General features: G+C 45.3%; 2 protein-coding genes across 3 annotated transcripts in view; one reads left to right on the top strand and one right to left on the bottom strand.

Moving 5' to 3' along the window:
- The window catches only part of nthl1 (nth-like DNA glycosylase 1), a 324,946-nt gene that overhangs the window by 52,026 nt on the left and 260,720 nt on the right, over positions 1 to 12,200 (top strand). The gene's annotated exons all lie outside the window — the stretch shown is intronic.
- Positions 1 to 12,200, bottom strand: part of nherf2 (NHERF family PDZ scaffold protein 2) — a 140,544-nt gene that overhangs the window by 16,587 nt on the left and 111,757 nt on the right. The window lies entirely within an intron of this gene.

Genomic DNA, 12,200 nt, shown 5'->3' with positions numbered 1-12,200 from the left:
CTGTGCGGAGTCTGCACCTTCCCCCTGTGTCTGCGTGGGTTTTCTCCGGGTGCTCTGGTTTCCTCGCAGAGTCCGAAAGACGTGCTGATTTGGTGCATTGGCCAGGCTAAATTCTCCCTCAGTGTACCCGACTAGGGGATTTTCACAGTAACTTCAGTGCAGTGTTAATGTAAGCCTACTTGTGACACTAATAAATAAAAAACATTGAGGATGGCTTAAGAAATTAGACCATTCCTCCATCAAGCCTCATTTACCACTCAATGAGATTGTGGCCGATCTGTACCTTCACTAACCACCCGCTTTGGTTCTGGAATGCTCAATATCCTTACTCAATGAAAACCTGTCAAACTCATTTTTGACATTTTCAGTTGACCCCTCAGTTTCAGTGGCTTCTCTGGTGGAGAGCGTTTAGAATTTCCACTGCCTTTGTGTTACGATGCAGAATTAATCTCCTTTACCTCACTTCATAATCTGTCAAAGTGTTTGGGAAGGTGTTAACTGTTCTACCGTAGCATTTAGAGGTTCATGAACATAAAGACCTGACACTCACTTTAAAAGAATTAACATGTTATTTATTTAACCAACCGGGAATGTTAACTAAACAAGGAACAGATCAATTAAAGTAAGGTTTGACTGGAATGCTGTTCAAACAAAGACAAGGACCATTCATTACCAAACAATAATACTAACTTAGTCACTCTCAGAAAAACATATACAAACAGTTGTTGTGGCTTTGGAAAAAAAACCTTTGGAGTTCTTTTATCATTGTCACTGTTGGTAAACTCTTTCTGATTGGGTACCCTTCTGGTAGATAGATGGAGAGTTCTCTTAAGAGATATTTTAAGTTGGTAGAGAGCCGCTCTTTCCCCCTCTACGTGTTGAGAGGTGGCAGCTTTTCAGTTCCATGCAATGGAACTGAACTGAATTACTGAAGGCAGGCAGTTGAGTTCCTATTTTTATAACTCTGATGACCTATCCATTTTTCCACTCCAGGATTGGTCGGAGAAACGTCAACAACAGCAAATTCAAATTTGATAGATTCCTGATAGTTGAGTGTCTTCTTTAAACTGATAGGCTATCAAAATGCAAAAGCCTGCAAAGCCTGTTACCAAGGCAACCCTGATGCTTGGTCCTGGTTACAATTGTTGCAATCGGTGTACCCTGTATTTTAAACATTCAAGCACTGAACACAAAACCAAATATTAAAAAGGAACAAATAATGTTTTGTCCCTCTAGCAGTTTTTACAATTCTTTTACATCTTCACAAATTCAACTTCACAACACGTGTGTGTGTGAAGAAATGCTTCCCATCACCTCTGAATGATCCGGTTGGAAGTTGAAGGATGTATCCACTTGGTCTGAACTCCCCACTGGGGGAAATTGTTTTTCTCTATCTACCCAATTATATCCTTCGTCTCAACCAGAGAAAGAAAGAGGCTCCATTGGAATCTTGCCCACTGTAATCGAAAGAGACACGTACTACACCACATGGTCAAGCAGTCTTCTTGGCTTTTATCAGTTTGTTTTCAAGCCAATTTACAAGGATAATTTTTTCCGAAAGACTCCCTGACACAAACCCTTGCCTGCCAAGAACACAAAGAGATTTTCCATCAACAAAAGCTAAAGTTGGGGAAAGAAAAATTGACCAAATATTTGAACAATTTCTGCAATCGAGTGTTCGGTTAATTGTACCTAGCGAGTCAGCACAGTCCAAACTAATCAACACCTACATCAACAGAGTCTCTCGCTCTTGGATCTGTCTAATGCTCCCATTTTCAAGTCATTGGCCTAGGTGACATAGTGTCAATGTCTAATGCCACACGGTGGTAGAATGAGTGAGAAGCAACTTTGATCTCCAAGATGGTGCGATTAGATATAATGCTCAAACTTCACATCAGAAGAAAGGGACCTTCCATTCCCTCCTAGCCGTTGAAAATTAGGTCTGATAACAGTGCCCAACCATCCATGTACAGTTCCAGGTTGATAAAGAAGGCCTCACTTTAAAACAACATATAATATACCAGTGGTGGTACAGTGGTTAGCACTGCTGTCTCACAGCGTCAGGGACCGGGGTTCGATTCCCGGCTTGAGTCACTGTCCATATGAAGTTTGCACATTTTCTCCGTGTTTGCGTGGGTTTCCTCCGGATGCTCCGGTTTCCTCCCACAGTCCGAAAGACATGCCTGGTTAGGTGCATTGGCCATGCTAAATTCTCCCTCCTTGTACCCGAACAGGCGCCGGGGTGTGGCGACTAGGGGATTGTCACAGTAACTTCATTGCAGTGTTAATGTAAGCCTACTTGTGACACTAATATACCAATATAAGAAATAGGCCATATAGCACTGCAAACCATCTTTCAATATTCAGCTGAAAATATTCTGAATATTTAGAGGGCGAGCGCTGATAATATGGAGAGGATAAGGGATAGGTGGAGCACCCATCAAAGAGCTCGCGCTCAGCGCTCAGGCCAATATTTACCACTCGACCAACATGGCTACAAAGAAAAACATGGCTATTTTTCTCACTGCTGCTTGTGGGATGTTGCTGTGCACAAATTGGCTGCAACATTTCTGACATCACAACAGTAACTTCACTTCAAAAAAGTACTTCGCTGCTTGTATAACCAACAAAGTGCATAGTGGTGTTCTGAGGTTGTGAGCGGTGCTACCTAACTGAAAGTCTTCCTTGAGCTTTCAAATTTTATGAATCACTTAAGGCAAAAATATACTCCCAACTTTTACAGATGCACCATAGAAAGCCCCTTTCTGGTTGTATCACAGCTTGGTATGGCTCCTGCTCTGACCAAGACCGCAAGAAATTACAAAGGGTTTTGAATGTAGCCCAGTCCATCACGCAAACAAACCTCCCATCCATTGACTCTGTCTACACTTCCCGCTGCCTCGGCAAAGCAGCCAGCATAACCACGGACTCCAGACATTCTCTCTTCCACCTTCTTCCGTCGGGAAAAAGATACAAGTGTCTGATGTCACGTACCAACCAACTCAAGAACAGCTTCTTCCTTGCTGCCATCAGACTTTGAGAGTCATAGAGGTTTACAGCATGGAAAGAGGTCCTTCGGCCCAACTTGTCTATGCCACCTTTTTTTTCAAAAAAAAAACCCCAAGCTAATCCCAATTGCCCGCATTTGGCCCATATCCCTCTATACCCATCATACCCATGTAATTATCTAAATGCTTTTTAAAAGACAAAATTGTACCCACCTTTAATACCACCTCTGGCAGCTTGTTCCAGACAAAGAACAAAGAACAAAGAACAATACAGCACAGGAACAGGCCCTTCGGCCCTCCAAGCCCGCGCCGCTCCCCGGTCCAGGATTGAATCCTGAATCCAGGATCCCCGCCCAATTTTCCAGCCTATCTACATACCAATATCCTATCCACCGAGCTGTCCCTCACTGCTACGATGCTTTGTTCATTACAACCTATTAACTTACCCCCACCCCCCCATTCCAGATCATGTGATCTCCAGGGAGAGGCGAAAACCCAGAGTGAAAAACTCCAGGGCCAATATGGGGAAAGAAAATCTGGGAAATTCCTCTCCGACCCCCTGAGGCGATCGAAACGAGTCCAGGAGATCACAATGGCCCTGATCACAAAATGCTTCCCAACCCTAGTCATTTCCACTTCCACGAACACCATATGAATTCCCTGCCCCCGAGACAGGTTCCCAACTATCCGCAGTCTCACTCTGTACTGGCACCAGCAAGATGATCATAGAATGAAGCCTTGAAACGAGAAACCAGGAACAATTAGCCCGCGCCGCTCCCTGGTCCAAACTAGACCACTCTTTTGTATCCCTCCATTCCCACTCCGTTCATATAGCTGTCTAGATAAGTCTTAAACGTTCCCAGTGTGTCCGCCTCCACCACCTTGCCCGGCAACCCATTCCAGGCCCCCACGACCCTCTGTGTGAAATATGTCCTTCTGATATCTGTGTTAAACCTCCCCCCCTTCACCTTGAACCTATGACCCCTCGTGAACGTCACCACCGACCCGGGGAAAAGCTTCCCACCGTTCACCCTATCTATGCCTTTCATAATTTTATACACCTCTATTAAGTCTCCCCCCTCATCCTCCGTCTTTCCAAGGAGAACAACCCCAGTTTCCCCAATCTCTCCTCATAACCAAGCCCCTCCATACCAGGCAACATCCTGGTAAACCTCCTCTGTACTCTCTCCAAAGCCTCCACGTCCTTCTGGTAGTGTGGCGACCAGAACTGGACGCAGTATTCCAAATGCGGCCGAACCAACGTTCTATACATCTGCAACATCAGACCCCAACTTTTATACTCTATGCCCCGTCCTATAAAGGCAAGCATGCCATATGCCTTCTTCACCACCTTCTCCACCTGTGATGTCACCTTCAAAGATCTGTGGACTTGCACACCCAGGTCCCTCTGCGTCTCTACACCCTTTATGGTTCTTCCATTTATCGTGTAGCTCCTCCCTACATTATTCCCACCAAAATGCATCACTTCGCATTTATCAGGATTGAACTCCATCTGCCATTTCCTTGCCCAAATTTCCAGCCTATCTATATCCTTCTGTAGCCTCTGACAATGTTCCTCACTATCTGCAAGTCCTGCCAGTTTTGTGTCGTCCGCAAACTTACTGATCACCCCAGTTACTCCTTCTTCCAGATCATTTATATAAATCACAAACATCAGAGGTCCCAATACAGAGCCCTGCGGTACACCACTAGTCACAGGCCTCCAGCCGGAAAAAGACCCTTCCACTACCACCCTCTGTCTTCTATGACCAAGCCAGTTCTCCACCCATCTAGCCACCTCCCCCTTTATCCCATGGGATCCAACCTTTTTCACTAGCCTACCATGAGGGACTTTGTCAAATGCTTTACTAAAGTCCATATAGACAACATCCACAGCCCTTCCTTCGTCAACCATTTTGGTCACTTCTTCAAAAAACACCACCAGGTTCGTGAGGCATGACCTCCCTCTCACAAAACCATGTTGACTATCGTTAATGAGTTTATTCCTTTCTAAATGCGCATACATCCTATCTTTAAGAATCTTCTCCAACAACTTCCCCACCACGGACGTCAAGCTCACCGGCCTATAATTACCCGGGTTATCCTTCCTACCCTTCTTAACTAACGGGACCACATTGGCTATCCTCCAATCCTCTGGGACCTCACCTGTGTCCAGTGACGAGACAAAGATTTGCGTCAGAGGCCCAACGATTTCACCTCTCGTCTCCCTGAGCAGCCTTGGATAGATTCCATCAGGCCCTGGGGATTTGTCAGTCTTTATATTCTCTAACAAACCTAACACTTCCTCCTTTGTAATGGAGATTTTCTCCAACGGTTCAACACTCCCCTCCGAGACACTCCCAGTCAACACATCCCTCTCCTTAGTGAATACCGACGCAAAGTATTCATTTAGGATCTCCCCTACCTCTTTGGGCTCCAAGCATAAGTCCCCACTTTTGTCCCTGAGAGGTCCGATTTTTTCCCTAACAACCCTTTTGTTCCTAACGTATGAATAAAATGCCTTGGGATTCTCCTTAATCCTGTCTGCCAAGAACATTTCGTGACCCCTTTTTGCTCTTCTAATTCCCCGTTTGAGTATTTTCCTACTTTCATTATACTCATCCAGAGCTCCCTCCGTTTTTAGCTGCTTGGACCTAACATACGCCTCTCTTTTCCTTTTGACCAGTCCCTCAATTTCCCTGGTTATCCACGGTTCTCTAATCCTACCCTTCCTATCCTTCTTTTTTACAGGCACATGCTTGTCCTGTAGCCCTAACAACCGTTCCTTAAAAGACTGCCACATACCAGATGTGGATTTACCCTCAAACAGCCTCTCCCAATCAAGAGCTGCCAATTTCTGCCTGATCCCAATAAAGTTAGCCTTCCCCCAATCCAACACCTTACCCTTGGGACACCACTCATCCTTTTCCATCACTATCCTAAAGCTAACAGAATTGTGGTCACTATTTGCCACATGTTCCCCAACCAAAACTTTGAAGACCTGACCGAGCTCATTCCCCAGCACCAGGTCCAGTATAGCCCCCTCTCTAGTTGGGCTGTCCACATATTGTTCCAACGAACCCTCCTGTACACATTTTACAAATGCCTCACCATCCAAAGTCCCTGCCCTCAGCGATTTCCAGTCTATACCAGGGAAATTGAAGTCTCCCACTACAACAACCCTATATTTCCTGCACCTATCCAGTATCTCCTGACATATCCATTCTTCCACTTCCCTTGGGCTGTTGGGGGGCCTGTAGTACACCCCCAACATAGTGACTGCGCCTTTCCTGTTTCTAAGCTCCACCCAGAGTGACTCGCTACACGACTCCTCCGAATTGTCCTCCCTCTGCACCGCTGTAATATGCTCTCCAACCAATACCGCTACTCCCCCACCTCTTTTGGCCCCTCCTCTGTCTCGCCTAAAACACTTGTACCCTGGAATATTCAGCTGCCAGTCCTGTCCCTCTTTCAACCAAGTCTCTGTCACCGCAACCACATCCAAATTCCTCGTGCGCATTAAGGCCCCAAGTTCGTCTGTTTTACCTGCTACGCTCCTTGCATTGAAGTATAAGCACTCCAGACCCCCAGGCTCAGTGAGGTCGTCCTCCCCCAGAGTGCTCTTCTTCTTTGCCAGCCTTGTCCCAGCCCCAAGCTCGTCCCCAGCCACCACACTTATAGACACTCACCATCCTCTGAAAAAAATTGCCCCTTTTGTATCTCTCCCATCTCAAAAACCTATGCCCTCTAGTTTTAGACTACTCTATCTTTGGGAAAAGATATTGACTATCTACCTCATATAACTCAATCCATCAAGTCCCGGTAGCATCCTAGTAAATCTTTTCTGCACTCTTTCTAGTTTAATAATATCCTTTCTATAATAGGGTGACCAGAATTGCACACAGTATTCCAAGTGTGGCCTTACCAATGTCTTGTACAACTTTAGCAAGACGTCCCGACTCCTGTATTCAGTGTTCTGACCGATGAAACCAAGCATGCCGAATGCCTTTTTCACCACTCTGTCCACCTGCGACTCCACTTTCAAGGAGCTATGAACATGTACCCCTAGATCTCTTTTGAATGGACCTACCTCACATTAAGCTGATGTTTCTCTACACCCTAGCTATGACTGTAACATTACATTCTGCAGCCTTTCCTTTCCTCCCCTCCTCACCTATGTACTTTATGAACGGTATGCTTTGTCTGTATAGCGTGCAGGAAACAATACTTTTCACTGTATCCCAATACATGTGACAATAATAAATCAAATCAATATCCTCAGAGTAAATCTCAATGCACCTCAGTGGTGGAATGGGGGGGGTGGCGGATTCTGTATTACTCTGATTAATGGAGTAACAAGATTAGCAAGATCTCACCGTGATGCACAATAGCATGGGAGGTGACCTCAGCTGACACATTCAATAGCAACAAACAGCATCTGGTGTGCTGCAGATGTTTGTCACATCAGGCAGGTAGTGTCCTAAAGTGCACTCGCCTACACACAAATCAGGCAAGCCTTTTTGCGGTTGCTAAGTGCGCAAAGACCTTCTCATCTGTTGGGAGAAGTACCCAAAAATGATTTGTACTTCAGCACGGTAACAATAATCTTTAAGTCAACCCATAATGCAAACTGTGCTGTGAATTCCGGCTAAAAGGCGGTGACTGCTTTAAGAAGGTGCTCTGCAGCCCATGTGTGTTGAGGGAGAGATACTGTAGAACACTTATTGGAACCAGACTTCAAGGATTCATACGTCATGAGTACTGAAAGCAATGCTAAAACGGTGTATAATTGTCATCTGAACTACAATATTGAATGACGGCCTTTATTTGACTCAGTGGTATTATTTCATGCAACAGATACTTAGAGTCATAGAGGTTTACAGCATGGAAACGGGCCCTTCAGCCCAACTTGTCCATGCCACCCTATTCTTTTTAAACCACTAAGCTACTTCCAATTGCCCGTGTTTGGCCTATATCCCTCTATACCCATCTTACCCACGTAACTGTCTAAACACTTCTTAAAAGACAAAACCAAACTTCTGTTTAATTTTCCCAAAGACAAAACCAAAAAAGTGTCAATCAGGAACCCAGGGCACTGCGAAAAGAGACAATTAATAATATCGATGGAAGTGAGGCTAGCAATTGCTACAACCCTTTAAGGGATCAAGGTCCCACTTAAAACCTTGCAAATAGTTTATCATGCATAGATTTGCACCTCCAGCATCAGAGTTTGCCCGTTCTCCCCGTGTCTGCGTGGGTTTCCTTCGGGTGCTCCAGTTTCCTCACCATAGTCCAAAGATGTGCAGGTTGGGTGGCTTGGCCATGCTAAAAATTGTCCCTTGGTGTCCCAAAGTTAAATGGATTAGCCCTGGTAAATGTGTGGGGTTACAGGGATAGGATGGGAGCCTGGGTAAGATATTCTGTCAGAGAGTTGGTGCAGACTTGATAGGCCGAATGATCTCTTCTGCACTGTAGGGATTCTATGTAAAAGTACTGGAATTTCTATGCTCCTGCCCCATATTATTTTTGTTCAAACATATTCCTCAGCTATATATCTGACACATCAGCTTTGAGGGCAGCCATTGTGTCAGGCGAATAAAGCTTAAAAACCCATCCAAAAGTGCAGTTTTTAAAAAGAAGAACTAGCAGTTAGCAAAGTACGGGTTGATCTCTTTGTGTATCATCTGCAATTCGCAACTGTACACTATGTCATAGCAACTTGCTCCCAGCACTTATAATTCTGAATGCAGATTGTACACATTATGGACTTACCCAGACACATACTTACAATGCCCAAGTGCTAAATTATCCCCAAATTCTCCATTATAATAGTTCACAGTACAGCTTTTTTTAAAAATAAAGCACATTACTCACTTGTGCCCATTTTTGACCAGTTGCTCTTTTACTTGACATAATGATCACAATTCATGACGCATGTTCATGAAAATAAACATTTGTAAAAGTTAACGGTAGATTTTCGATGCCACAAGGCCAGAACCCTGCACAGTTCAACTGCAAGCTCAACATAGTCACTTACCCCAAATCAGTCGATTTTCCCCCCCCCAGATCTTTCCCCGTGGGGTGACACTGTGGTTAGCACTGCTGCCTCACAGCGCCAGGGACCCTGGTTCGATTCCCGGTTTGGGTCACTGTCTGCGTGGAGTCTGCACATTCTCCCCGTGTCTGCGTGGGCTTCCTCCAGATGCTCTGGTTTCCTCCCACAGTCCAAAATTGTGCTGGTTAGGGTGCATTTGCCGTGCTAAATTCTCCCTCAGTGTACCTGAATAGGCGCTGGAGTGTGGCGACTAGGGGATTGTCACAGTAACTCCATTGCAGTGTTAATGTAAGCCTACTTGTGACACTAATAAATTAACTTTAACTTTAGCTGTTAAAGCTTCCAAATACCAGTGAGCCTTTATGTACCTGTTCTTTTAATTTTCTGATTTTTGATTGATCACTTCAAAGACTGAAACCACAGAATCAGTGGGCACTCTAATGTTTTTTATTTATGTTTTTTGAAAGTTTTGAGTGTCACAAGTAGGTTTACATTAACACTGCAATGAAGTTACTGTGAAAATCCCCTAGTCACCACAGTCCGGGTACACTTGAGGGAGAATTTAGGATGGCCAATTCGCCTATCCAGCACATCTTTCAGCACGGTGGCACAGTGGTTAGCACTACTGCCTCACAGTGCCAGGGACCCAGGTTCGATTCCTGGCTTGGATCATTGTCTGCGCCAAGTTTGTATGTTCTCCGTGTCTGCGTGGGTTTCCTCCGGGTGCTCTGCTTTTCTCTCTCAGTCTGAAAGATGCTTGGTGCATTGACCCGAACAGATGAAGTGCGGCAACTAGGGGAATTTCACAGTAACTTCATTGCTGCGTTAATGTAAGCCTTACTTGTGACTAATAATCAACTTTAACTTATCTTTTGGACTGTGGGAGGAAACTGGAGCACTCGGGAGGAAACCCATGCAGACACAGGGAGAACGTGCAGACTCCACATGGACAGTGACCCCAAGCAGGAAATCGAACCCGGGTCCCTGGCGCTGAGAGGCTACAGTGCTAACCCCCCACTGTGCCACCGTACTGCCCTCGTGCTAATGAAACGGAAATGAAGACACTGCGTGTGTGTCCAAAATCACCATTGGCTTTATAGAAGCAAGCTGGCAAGAAACTTTTGATTCCTTACCAGCCTGATTATCATACTGGAGTCAGACAGAGTTTAGCTGCATAATGCGTTCTGCGATTACAATGGTGAGTGTAATAGGCTACTGAACCAGAAAATATTATGTTACTGTTTTGCTATTTTCCACAATTAATGATGCTCAAACTAAATTTGATCAATGTCCCTTCCGTTCAGTCAGCGGGGGCAGCATTGCACAAGAGCATTACCGCTCAAAGCAGTACTATAGTCTTGAAGATATTTTATTCCAATCATCATGTACTGACCTTCGCTGAAGTTCAAGTTACTGAAGGATCCATTATGGAAAAGCAATCCCTGTAGAAATGTCCCAAACAGCTTCACAGGCAATTAGATACGTCGGAATGTAGAGACTGTCATTATGTATACAAGAATTGTCCCGCAAACCGCAATCTGATAAATGACCAGTTAATCTGTTTTTGATGAGATTGGGAAGGTTTGTAAGAAAGCAAACTCCCCACTCGCCGAGCAGCACTGGATCTTTGACACTCGCTGTTCTTCCAGGAAAATAAGATTTGAGTAATTTAAAGCCTGGCATGACAAAGTGTGCTGACAGATTAGCAGCTGTGGGAACAGACAAAAGTCTTAGTGCATCACTAGGTGCGGGAAGAGAATTGGAATGATGAGGGTTGCACGGTTGGGAGGAATAGGTGACCTTGGACCAGTGGTTCCCAAAGCTTTTCAGCACTGGAATTTACCTTGTCTCATGTCCAGATCTGCTATAGACTGAGTGCCACTTCCCCAACACCACCACTATTGCTGGATCATTCAATGACCACAAGGTCATAGAAACAGAGAATAGGCCATTCGGCCCTTTGTGCTTGCCCCAGCCATTAATTTCAGGCAGGTAAGTGGAGTTGAAGCCAAGAGGAGATCAACTATGATCGTATTAAGCGGTGGAGAGCAGGCTCGAGTGGCTAAATTGCCTATTCTTTCCTCCTGCTTCTTATGATTCTTATAAATATGATCATGGCTGATCCTCTATCTCAACACACTCTCCCCATATCTCTTGACACCTTTAGTGCCTAGAAATCTATCGATTTATATATATATTCAGTGACTTGGCCTCCTCAGCCTTCTGTGGCTGAGAATTCTACAGGCTCATCACAAAGTTTTACCTCATCTCAGTCCTAAACAGCCTACCCACTTTCCTGAGACTGTGACCGCTTGCTCTAGATCCCCAGCCAGAGGAAACAACATCCCTCCATCCAGTCTGTCCAGCCCTGTCAGAATTTTATACCTTTCAGTGAGATCCTCTCTCATTCTTCCAAATTCCAGTGAATAGAAGCCCAGTCGATCTGATCCAAATGGACCTTGGCCTATTTCCAATTCCCACGTGATGCTATAGTATTGTAGAATAGAATCCCTACAGTACAGGAGGCGGCCATTTGGCCTACCGAGCCTGCACCAACAACAGGCCCTATCCCTCTAACGCCACGTATTTACCCTGCTAAGCCCCCTGACATTCAGTGGCAATTTAGCATAGCCAAATCAACCTAACCCACACATCTTTGGACTGTGGGAGGAAACCCACGAAGACATAGGGGAGAATGTCTGCGTGGAGTTTGCAAAGTCACCCAAGGCTGGAATCAAATCCGGGCGCCTGGCGCTGTGAGGCAGCAGCACCAACCACTCTGCCACCATGCCACCCCTACAGCGAAATAGCTAGGTGGGACATCAGGTTAATGGCTCATTCATAGAAACATAGAAAAACTACAGCACAAACAGGCCCTTCAGCCCACAAGTTGTGCCGAACACATCCCTACCTTCTAGACCTACCTATAACCCTCCATCCTATTACGCTCCTTGTACTCATCCAGGAGTCTCTTAAAAGACCCTATTGAGTTCGCCTCCACCACCACTGATGGCAGCCGATTCCACTCGCCCACCACCCTCTGTGAAAAACTTACCCCTAACATTTCCCCTGTACCTACCCCCCAGCACCCTAAACCTGTGCCCTCTCGTAGCAGACATTTCCACCCTGGGAAAAAG

Source organism: Mustelus asterias, chromosome 23 (genome assembly GCF_964213995.1).
Source record: "Mustelus asterias chromosome 23, sMusAst1.hap1.1, whole genome shotgun sequence".
In the NCBI taxonomy this organism is placed as follows: domain Eukaryota; kingdom Metazoa; phylum Chordata; class Chondrichthyes; order Carcharhiniformes; family Triakidae; genus Mustelus; species Mustelus asterias.
This window is presented reverse-complemented; position numbering and strand designations above follow the sequence as displayed.